A 12,345-nucleotide genomic window follows, 5' to 3' on the forward strand; every position below is an offset into this window, starting at 1 on the left:
GCCCCCTCCTTTCTGCCTTGGACTGTACCAACTACTCTTAATGGGTGACTGGTTGTCCTAGTCTCAGTATTACCTTTCTTTCCCCCACTTCTGCCTTGGAATATGCCAACTACTCCTAAAGGTTGATTGGTTTAGTCTCAGTTGGTATCACTCTTCTTCCCTTCTATCCTAATGGGTGATTGTTTGTCCTAGTCTCAATTGGTATCCCCTTCATGCCCCCCACTTCCACCTTAGACACTACCAACTACTCCTAATGAGTGATTGGTTGTCCTAGTCTCAGTTAGTATCACCCTTCTTCACCTTGCTTTCTGCCTTGGATTCTACCAACTAATCCTAATTGGCAATTGTTTTAGTCTTAATTGTTATAACCCTTCTTTCCTTCCCCTTCTGTCTTAGACTCTACCAACTACTCATAATGGGTGATTGGTTGTCCTAATATCAGTTGGTATCACCCTTCTACCCCCTCCCCTGCACTTTTGCCTTGGACTCTACCAACTATTCCTAATGGGTGATTGGCTGTCCTTGTCTCAGTTGGTATCACCCTTCCTTTCTCCCCATTCTGCCTTGGACTCTACCAACTACCCCTAAGGGGTGATTTGTTTAGTCTCAGTATCACTCTTCTTTCTTCCCCACCTTCCTCCTTGGACTCTATCAACTACTCCTACTGTATGGTTGGTTATCCTAGTCTTAGTTGGTATCACCCTTATTCCCCCACCCCCCCACACCCACTTCCACCTTAGACACTACCAACTACTCCTAATGGGTGATTGGTTGTCCTAGTCTCTGCTGGTAACACCCTGTTTCCTCCTCCTTCTGTCTTGGAGTCCACCAACTATTCCTAATGAGTGATTGGTTGTCTTAGTCTCAGTTGGTATCACCCTTCTTCCCCTACTTCTGCCTTGAGTTGTAACAACTACTCTTAATGGGTGATTGGTTATCCTAGTCTCAGATGGTATCACTCTTCTTCCCCCCCCCCTTGGACTGCACCAACTACTCTTAATGGGTGATTGGTTGTCCTAGTCTCAGTTGGTATCACCCTTCCTTCCCCCCTCCCTTCTGCCTTGGACGCTACCAGCTACTCCTCATGGGTGATTGGGTGTCCTAGTCTCTGCTGATAACACCCTTTTTCCTCCCCTTTCTGCCTTGGAGTCTACCTACTACTCCTGATGGGTGATTGTTTCTCCTAGTGTCAGCGGTATCACCCTTCTTCCACCCCCTTTCTGCCTTGGACTCTACTGACTATTCCTAATTGGTGATTTATTGTCCTAGACTCAGTTAGTGTCACCCTTCTTCCCATCCACTTCTGCCTTGGACTCTACCAACTATATCTATAGGGTAATTGGTTTTCCTAGTCTCAGTTGGTAGCACCATCCCCCCCCACCTTGAACTTTCTCTACTACTTTTAATTGGTGATTTGTTTAGTCTCTGTTGGTATCTTCCCTGCCCCCATTTGCCTTAGGCTCTACCAAGTACTCCCAATGGGTAATTGGTTGTCCTAGACTCAGTTGGTATCATCCTTCTTCCCCACCCCCACTTCTGTCTGGGACTGTACCAACTACTAATAATGGGGTATTGGTTGTCCTAGTTTCAGTTGGTATCATCCTTCATTTCCCCCTCCTTCTGCCTTGTCATCTAACAGCTACTCCTAAAGGGTGATTGGTATAGTCTCAGTTGGTATCGCCCTTCTTCTCTTCTGCCTTAGACAAAAAATAAATTAATTAATAAGAAAAAGTCCAGTTGGAGCAATACAGGGGTGGCCTGTCTCTATATAAAATTTCAGAAAACATAGTCAGGTATGGTGGTTTGTGCTTACAGTCCCAGCTACTCAGGAGGCTGAAGTGGGAGGATCCCTGGAGCCCAGGAGTTCATGACTGCAGTGATCTCTGATCACTATACTCAACCCTAGGTAATAGAGCAAGAAAGACACTGTTTGTGAAAAACTGAACAAATACTAAGCAGCATGATACTAATGGTGAACACATAGTTACTTAGAAACTTGAAAGATCATGACTTGAAATGAAGTCATTGGGAAAGACTTCATTGAAGAGCTAGACATTGAAAAATAGCTGTGACCAATTAGCAAAAAGGGCATTCTGACAAAAAGGGACAAAAAATACAGAGAGTTGAGATAAAAAATTGCTGTATGAGAATGAGAAGATTGGCTTGTCTGAAGAGAAGAGCCAGGTGTGTGTATATGTGGGGAATAATGGAAAACAATGATGAATATATGATGTCTTACAAGCTGGATAAAGACGTGTTTTGATTTTCCATACCAGCTATCAACAAGTGGGTAAGAAAGATGTGTCTAAAAGACAGATACAGGATGAATTAGAAGTGATATAATATGGGCAACACAGCCATTGAAAGAAAAGTTGTTAGCTGAGAGCAATGTCAAGTAATAAAAGGTTGGAGGGTATACTTTGAAAAAACTGAAGGAGTAGAAATAGAATGTTCATAATATACAGAAATGTTAAATGCCTGAGGTGACAGATACCCAAATTATGCTGATTTGGTTAATTCATATCATATGCCTCTATCAAAACATCACAAGTACCCTATAAATATATACAACTATTGTGTACCTATAATAATTAAAAATAAATTTAAAAAAATTAAAAACAGAAAGATCAAGGTTCAGGGTAAGTTTTTTGTCAGTGAACCCACTGATGTGCCAGGGGGTGACATATCCTGATTCCACAGGGGAAGGTCAGGGAAACTCCTCAATAAGGACCCTCCTAAAGCTCATCCTCCTTCATTTGTCTAGTCCTGATTTGCACTGTTTAAAATAAAACTGTAATAATAAAAAAAAGTGCATTTCTTACAAGAGTAACACAACTAGTGTGTCAGTCTAGTTAGCATAATAACTAGAAAATAGTAAATATGGTCAGATTCAACCAAATTTCATGTCTCTATGTGTTTTCAGTGCTTATTATTGAAGAATATCAGAGAAATGGATGAGTTCCATAACCAGCATGATTTCTCATGGAAAAGAAATAACAGATACAGGACAATAAAGCAATCCTGACTTAAATTAATTCAGTGGAAATAAGATAAAAAAAGACCAGGATTAACCAAGAAAGGGCCCGTGAGTTTGTAGAAATACTCATCACAGGGAGTATTTTGGACTTGTCACCATCAGTGGAAGTGAATTATATTTACTCCTCACAGCAACCCTTGGAGTTGGTCATATTATTGATTTCATGTACAAACTAAGACACTGATGCAAATAGAGGTTAAATAACTTGACTTAGGTTATGTAGTTTACCACTTAATCTTTTCATTTTATAGTTGATGAAAGTGAGAGCTAAAAAAATTAAAATAACATGACTAATGTGTTAGTCTAGATAATAAAATAAGTAGAGGTTAGTCTGAATTTCAATCCCCAACATTGGCCACTGCACAACACTGCATGCTCTAGAAGAAAAGACTTATGATTATTATTGACCCTTCCCAAACAAAAGGTTTGGGATCAACATTGAACATTACAAAATGCATAAAGTTTATTATAGATTGTTTAAAACAGATAAGAGAAAAGGAGTTGGAAGATTATCTTCATATTTGGTTCTGAAAACTTTCCCCAAAGCCCAATTGGCCAAACTAGATAAAAGGCCCAAATAATGTAAGTATGTATTTATTTCTTTACTTTTCCTACCAAGAACAGAATATATCAAGCCAAAAGTGTCCAGGATACCAACTCAATCAGATGAATCCTACCTTTGTTTTTATTTATTTATTTAGGTCACACACACACACACACACACAGAGGCAAACACATAGTTTGTTAAGGCTAAAGTAAGTGATACACTATTATTGTTTGTAACAAAACCCAAAATTGCCCATCTGTTTTATATATGAAAATTTGCATCTTATTAGCTCAAAGATTCCTTCATGACTTATGAGGAGATGTTTCCTGTAGTATTAGAACAATAAATAAACAGATGATTTATGCAGTGTAGACTGGTCAATTTCCTATTCCATGACATTCTTTAACAGAAATACTACGTAAAAAGGCAATGAGTTTTTTGCCCATGCATATTAGGCCCTGAATAGATTTTTATCATCTGACTGTATGAATGAGTCAATGAATGCTGTACATTCAATTTGCAGAATTCTGAAAGAAATATTATCTATTATTATAGATTCTTAAAATATTTAGAGGCCTTTTTTCCCCCCTGAAATGAGACATAAGAAGTAACCTGAATGTGAACTCTTCTATAGGTTCAGAAAACATTTATTTGGCAATTTTACACGACAGGAACTTCTTCAACTTGTATCTGAAGAATTAAAAATGTTCCCAAGTAGTTTATTAAGTTGAATAGTCTCTTAGGAACTCATATACAACAAGGCAATGAAACTGGAACACATTTTACTTACTTGTTATTTTAAAATTATCTATTTTTGAATCATGCCAAACTGATAAAGAAAAACTGTGAGCTACTTGGGTCAGGTCACAGAATAAAAACATAGCAGAAGATTGACATGTCAGTTTACCCGTGTAACTAGTACAGGCTGCCAGTTTAGATAGATTTAGAGCTAAATGTGGCTTGTGTTCTGAATAGATGACCGTAGGCTAGGTCAATGCAGATTTAAACTGGATAATTCAATGAATAATAGGTCAGGCAAATAAGTAATTTCATTCAGTTATTAAAATCCTTTAAAAGATATGTTCTGTGAAGGTATGCCCACATATAGCTGCAAAAAAGGTTAGTTACTGACTGAAGTCAAACAAACCAGAGATAAAGTCCTGACTCTGCTACCTGTAGATGCATGTCCCCATAAATAGATCCCAAAGGTTGTAATCACATTTCCATCATATTCTGTTTTACTATTAAACAGCATGAATAAAACTTTAAGGCATACTGAGTTTGAAACACTTCAGAAACTTGGCTTATACCTCTAATTTAAGGCATGATTCTATTATTAAAAAGAACATATACAAAATACAAATATTATTTGAGAAAGGGGTTAGAGATATCTATGGAAAATGAGTTTTTCACGTATGAGTGACCAGTTTTGATTTAAAAAATCTGTATTAGCCCTGGTGGCTCATGCCTGTAATCCTAGCATTCAGAGAGGCCCAGGGAGCTGGATCACCTGAGCTTCAGGAGTACAAGAACTGCCTGAGCAAGAGCAAGACTCCATCTCTACTAAAAATAAACAAAGCAGCTGGGTGTGGTGGTGGTCACCACAGCACTCTACATAGGGTGACAGAGTAAGATTCTGTCTCAACCAAAAAATAAATAAATGAATAAAAATAAAAAATTTGTATTACATATCTCTTTGATGTCACAGAAGCAGTAAAACAATTTTGATTCTATGTCTGTACAACTTATATGTGAGGCATCCAGCACACTGTCAATTGATCTCATTAATGTCTTATGATAAGTAGACATTAGTCAAAGTTTACCTCTAGCCATATGAGGCAAAAGACTATAAACAGTAAAGAAACTGCTGAAATATTTATTTTTAAACATAATTCATAGCATAACATTTTCCAAACTCTGCTTTGTTCATCTCCTTTCCAAATTTTCTGTTACGCTTTCCCAATTAAATAACTAAACCAGTTCCTACATGCTGCATTTGGAAATAAATATAAATCAGCCCCAGGAACTGCATGAAAATTAGATTTCTTACATATTCATTTCTGTCATTCAGTTTAAATGTTTGATGTCACTAGGCAAAATGCTTTTAATGTTGTTAGTTGTGATGATTTTTCTATTCACAGTCCATTTAATCAAACATCATAATATGAAATGATACAATCATTATGTAATTAGGTAGCATATAAGTTGTGGACCTCATATGTGCATGTATTTAACTTAAGGCCTCTGGTTTCTAATAAGGACACCAGATGCTGTAAGTCTCCTGGCCATCTGGATCTATCTGGAGACCATAATTTTTTCCATCTTTTTCTCCCAGAATGCAACTCAAATAACCTTTCTTGTTATATATTAAATTACAATGACTGACACATCATGGTTTTGATAACTTATACAAGCTAATACCATGGCAATGTTATCAACCAAAAATGTTAATGTAACATTTTTATAAACAGCAATGCATAGTGTACAGAATATTCCAGGGTTTCTTCCTTTATTGATTATTTTATTGTAATTCACAATAAATGCTTATTCATATTCAAATTTCCCATTAGAGTATACACAATGACAGTAGGAAATACAGAACCTGAGAGACCCATTTCAATCTCTTCATTTTACTATTCAATACCAAGGGCAAGAGCTTCACCTGGTCTTCTGACCTTCAGTGCTAATATCCACATTGATTTGAAAAGAAGAGTCAAGAAAGACTTGGCATTATAAGAGATTTTCAAAGAAACATTATTCAGTGTTTGAATATAAGAATGAAGAAACACTCACTAAAATGAGCAGCTCTCTTCATTGTAGAGGGCTGCACACAGAAGACTTCATACAAAAGTCACTGTGTAAAATCCTCCATGCCACTGTGTATACCCTGCCATGTCTGACCAGAAATGTTGGGATAGAAAAATGAAAAGACTTGGGAACAAATTAGTTCTTCCAGTGACACAAAATTGTGAGAGGGAGATCTGCACAGTAGAAGTCTTTATAGATGTGGTTATAAGCAGTTGAATCTATGCTTTTCTGAAACAACAACAACAAAAAATAAATAAGCACTGTCCTACATCTTTCTGACTTCTGTCAGTCAGCCTTAGCTATAGTCACAAAAACTTCACACATGTCTAATAGTCATTCATATAGTGAGAGAAAAGCTGTAGTTGAGTGTGGTGTAGTATAAAAAGAGCAAAAAAGGAGATCTACACAGAAGATTTTACAGATGACAATTTTAGAGGTTAGACAAAATTTCACCAAGGGGATATTAGGTCTAAAACTAATTGTTGAGCCCTATATTGTTGGCAGGACCTTTAAGTTCTGTTAATTTCAGTAAATTTTATCTACATTTGGCAGAATCACTGTTGCTACCCAATTGACAGTTATAGTTGTTGTGGGTGATGCTAACCCATTGCCATGATAGCAGCTGTTCAGCTGCCTGAATATGCTTTCGTTTTATTGGAAACAGATCCCTCATTACAAAGCAAAGAGGAAAACATAGGCTCTACTGTATTCAGCTTCTGGTAGTGAAAGACTAACATTCCCCAGAGTGCTAAGAGAACAGCCAACACAGACACAACTGTGATACTCCTGCACAGAAACTATTACAATGCACCTCAAATAGGAGAATAATGGTTCACCAGGCTCGTAATACACTCACAATGGTTGAAGAAAATACCCTCCTAGATTGTGGCAGAAAGTCAAATCATTGATTCTACTTGAGAGTTTGTGGTTCATTGATAGAAAATCATCAAATTAGCATAAATCAATGCAAAGATTTGTACAGATTTTGTCCTCAAGGATACTGTGACCTAGTAAAAAAAAAAAAGTAAAAATGAAGACTAGCAGAATTAAGTCCCACTGAGTAAAATAAAAGAAGAGAGCTGCCTCTAAGATTAGGTTAGTTGGGGAAAATTTGCTGGCAATGCTCCTACTTCGAGTTGAAATAGGATTCCTATAATAGGATTCCTATAAGCCCTAGTGAAACAAGGAAGATTCTGACAGTGAAAGTAGCATATACACAGGCAATGGAGATATATGGACATTGAGTGTTTAGAGTACAGTGAGTAGGTTTGCTTATCAAGGAGAATAATTCATATAGGGAATTGGTGGGAGCCAGGTTAGAGCAGGAACTTCATAGTGCGTTATGGGAGGCCAGGAATGCCAGGCTTGGTTTGGAATGAAGAATTGTCCAAATGTATTTGAGGCTGAGGCTTCTGTATTTGTTCAGTATTTGTTTACATCCATCTGAAAGAGGAACTGGAGTTGAGGACAAACAGAACACCTGTAAATATTGACATTAGATTTGCTTTGTACAAGGAAGTTATAATAACTCTAAAAATGAAGTTATCAGTGATTTGCCTAAATCATACTTAAAAATATATATGTACATATATTCAGAAATCATTCTGATCACATAAAATATTTTTATTCTTCAAATACTTTATTATCATGGATTTTCAGAAGCCAACTGAAATATAAACACTAAAAGACAAGTTGATATGTTTAGTTAGTATTCTAAGTAATATCATCCTAAAATTTATTTATGTGGGAGTACTTAAGGATGAAACAACTGAGAAAGTGAAAAATCAGTCATATAAACAATAGAATGTATTTGGCAAAGATAAAACCTTTATAATATAAATTAATACAAAAAATACTGCACATAAAATGATGTATATATAGCTATGTATGTTGACAAATAAAAGAAAAAAATGCACATTTAGAAGACAGAGTTGTGAGATTATGGATGGTGTTGATGCTTAACATTTATAGATTTTTGCTTGTTATTATTTCTATAAAATTATAAATGGATACAATTAGGTTGATAATTTAAATCATCATTCTGGAAAATGAACTAAGGGACTACAATGGCTTAGAATCTAGAGCCTAGATTGAGTAAACATGGATGAGATGACTGTTATTTAGCTTATATAGCACTGCTCTTAAGGTTGGGACAGACATAACAGTACAGACCTAACAGATCAAACTTGGCCTTCTTTCATTACCTTCACAGAATTCCCAGAAGCCACTATCAACATTTCAGAATCTTCACACAAAGTGTGCTTTGTGCTTTCCAAAGCCAATAGACAGCTGTCCATAGCAATCTTCACAGGAAAAAATCACCCATAAAAAATGAGTGCAATAAGCACCAAAAGTACATCTCTTTCTGGACTCAGACTTCATTTCCTTCAGGCCAAAACTCATCTCAAATAGATTTGCCAAACTTGTATCTGAGCATAATTAAGCAAAAATTTGCAAGTACAAATGTATTTCCATTTTAAGCATTTTGGAGAAATAGAAAGAAAATATAGAAAATACTGTGAGGGCAGCTTGATAAATTCTATGTTTCATTTGTTTTGTCTATGTAACTTCCACTACTTTAGTTAATAATTTATTCAAATAAAATATGCATTTGTAGTAACCAATATAATAATATTTAAGGAGAATTTGAATATCATTTTTAATGTAGAAATATATGCTAATGGACTTTCCCTCAATGCAGGGCTATAAAAATCTTCTCTGCTGTTGTGATTGTTGTTGTTGGTGTGTTCATCCTTAACAATCAGCCTGGCATATTCAAGCTAATCTCGAAGGAAGGGAGGTGAAAATCTGTTTCACGGCCAGAGCACACTTTCTGAGAAAAAAAAATCTTGGATTCTGCTCTGATTATTGCCATCTGCATTTGTACATGCACCCTACTGTTCCCACAGTATTCCCCTTCAACCACATTCTAGCTGAACGTTCTGTCCAGCATTAGTAAGCATAAAGGCAAGGGCTTGCCAAGAACTCCTAATACAAAATTAATGGTCCTCATCCTTCAGCTCTTTGCTTCTTTGTGTTTACCTCTGATATACCATTTATTTAATGCCATATATCACCATATGCAAATTCACTGAAGGTTGGGAATGTGTTTCGATAATTGTTATAACCCTGGAAGACTGCACATTGCTTAGCACACTGTAGACACTCAATAAATTTTTGCATATTGATTAAGTAATTCTCTTTCTGGGTCATATACATATGAAAGTTGGCAGGGCTCACCTAATAAGACCCAAGGTACATCATGCAGTGTTTCTTCAAATGTTTGCATTCGGGTGAAATCAGAAATATGAAATAATGTTAAAGGCAACCTTGAATATATATTGTTATACAAAAAAAAAAATCAATAAACATTTGGCCAACTAGAGGCGTGGGATAGAGATGAAGAGAGTGATGATACATGTGGGAGATTCCTGCAATAGAATGTGAGTGTGTGTGCGTGTACAAGTTCTTAGAGGAGTGGGGATGTGAGTGTGTGTGCGTGCACAAGTTCTTAGAGGAGTGGGGATGTGAGTGTGTGTGCGTGCACAAGTTCTTAGAGGAGTGGGGATGTGAGTGTGTGTGCGTGCACAAGTTCTTAGAAGAAGGGGACTTGGATATTAGTCTAAGGAATTTATACTTAATTTTGTGGACAATGAAATGGTTATGAACATTTTTGAGCCCCCAAATAATAAGCCCAGATTATACTTTACACCAGCGGTTCTTCACCAGGGTTGATTTTGCTTTATTTCCCCCTCAATCCAACCCCAAGGACATTTGACAATGGCTGGAGATATTTTTGGTTGTCATTACTGGCAATGTTGATGCTACTGACATCTACTAGGTAAAAGTCAGGAAGGCTGCCAAACATCCTACAATACACAAGACAGGTGCCCTGCCATAAATAATTCTCAGGCCAAAAACAACATTAGTTCTAAGGTTGAGAAACCAAATTTTCTACCATTGTTTCACAGAAAATATTTTATAAACACTGCTCCTTTAAGATGTTACTTGATTGGCTCGGCACCTATAGCTCAACCGGCTAAGGCGCCAGCCACGTACACCTAAGGTGGCGGGTTCGAATCCCCAGCCCGGACCCGCCAAACAACAATGACGGCTGCAACCAAAAAATAGCCAGGCGTTGTGGCGGGCGCCTGTAGTCCCAGCTACTTGGGAGGCGGAGGCAGGAGACTGCTTGAGCCCAGGAGTTGGAGGTTGCTGTGAGCTGTGATGCCACGGCACTTTACCCAGGGGGACAGCTTGAGGCTCTGTCTCAAAAAAAAAAAAAAAGATGTTACTTGATTAAGAAGTTTTTATATTTATGTAAAATTGGACACTGATGGTTAGAATATATTCATCTTTCATTCTTTTATTCAGTCAGACCATATTTATTGAGCGCCATCTACTTCATGGGCACTGAGGGCCTATTCAAGTCAGATAATAATTAAAAAGGCAACCAAAATTGTTTTCTCCATGAATTAAATTTTATACAGAAGATTTATAATGTAAATTAACACGATATAGGTTCTAATAAGTGCTCTAATAAAGAAACATATTTTAGTTTCTTTAACCCAGCATTTCCTAACAACATTTGACAATAAACTCCTTTAAAAAACTTATTCCCTGTTAATATTCTTACCAGGTAACAATATTTGAAACACAAAGAAACAAAACCTTAAGCCTATGAAGAGATGATGAATGCACAGAAACAGTGGAGAGTTTAAAGTCTGAATTCAGAGAGGTAACTGAGAATATTCCAATAGTCATCAAAAATACTGGCAACGGCTTGTATTAGAGCATTAATGGTAGAAATGAATGGGAGAAAATGGATAGAAAAGCTATTTCAGAAGTAGAAGAAACAGAATTGAATGGCTGTGTGGCAAGGTATAGAGATGAATAAAAGAAGACTCTGAAACTTTTAGCCTGGAACGATGAGTTCTGTTTTCAGTATTTTGAGGTTAAAAAATACATAGGCAGTGAAAAATATAGACTTAGAGATTAGGTGTGGGGACCTGAAAATATACGTAAAGTAAGAGTTCGTTTAAAATATGATCTTTTCAGAGTAACTTGGTAGGGGGATTAGGGACACAACAAGGAAGATCAAAATGTTGAGGGGCAGCTAACATTCAGGGGGTGGGTGAATCGAAAGAAAAGTCACTGAGGCTCAGCGCCAGTAGCACAGCATAATTATATACATTTATGGGGTACACTGTGATGCTCTGATATTTTACACAACATGGAATAGTTAAATTAAGTTAATTAACATAGGTGTTACCTTTCATACTTAGCATTTTTAGTGATGAGAGCATTTAAAATCTATTCTTTTAGCAATTGCCAGCAATACAATATGTTATTATGAATGAAACTCACCATGCTGTATAGTGGATATCCAGAATGCATCTCCTATCTACAAGAAACTTTGTTTCACCATCTTCCCATCTCCTAGCTCCATGTAACTACCATTCTACTCTACACTTGAATGAGTTCAACTTTTTAGGTTCCACATGTAAATGAGATCATGAACTACTTGTCTTTCTGTGCCTGGTATATTCCAATTAGCATAATGCCCTTCAGGTTCATCCATGCTGTCACAAATGACAAGATTTCCTTCTTTTTTGAAGGCGAAGTAGTATTCCATTATGTCTATGTACCACATTGCCTTTATCCATTCATACGGTGATGGACGGTCAGGTGTCTATATCTTGTTCTTAGCAGTATGTATTGCCCCCACATCATTTTTTGGCCAGGTATAAACACACGCCCAAGATATCAGACATATTTTCCCCCAACTGCATTACTCTGTTCTTTGATATTCTTATTTCATTCTTTTTTTTTAATTTTTATAAATTTTAGCCTTCAGTTTTCTCCCATCAACTTCAGTTCTAAAGTGACTATTTCTGGTTTATCAAATTAATGCATATTTTATCATTGCAGCCTAAGTCTAAGAAAAAAAAAT

The sequence above is a fragment of the Otolemur garnettii genome, unplaced genomic scaffold, assembly GCF_000181295.1.
Source record: "Otolemur garnettii isolate 467f Iridium unplaced genomic scaffold, OtoGar3 scaffold00117, whole genome shotgun sequence".
Lineage (NCBI taxonomy): Eukaryota > Metazoa > Chordata > Mammalia > Primates > Galagidae > Otolemur > Otolemur garnettii.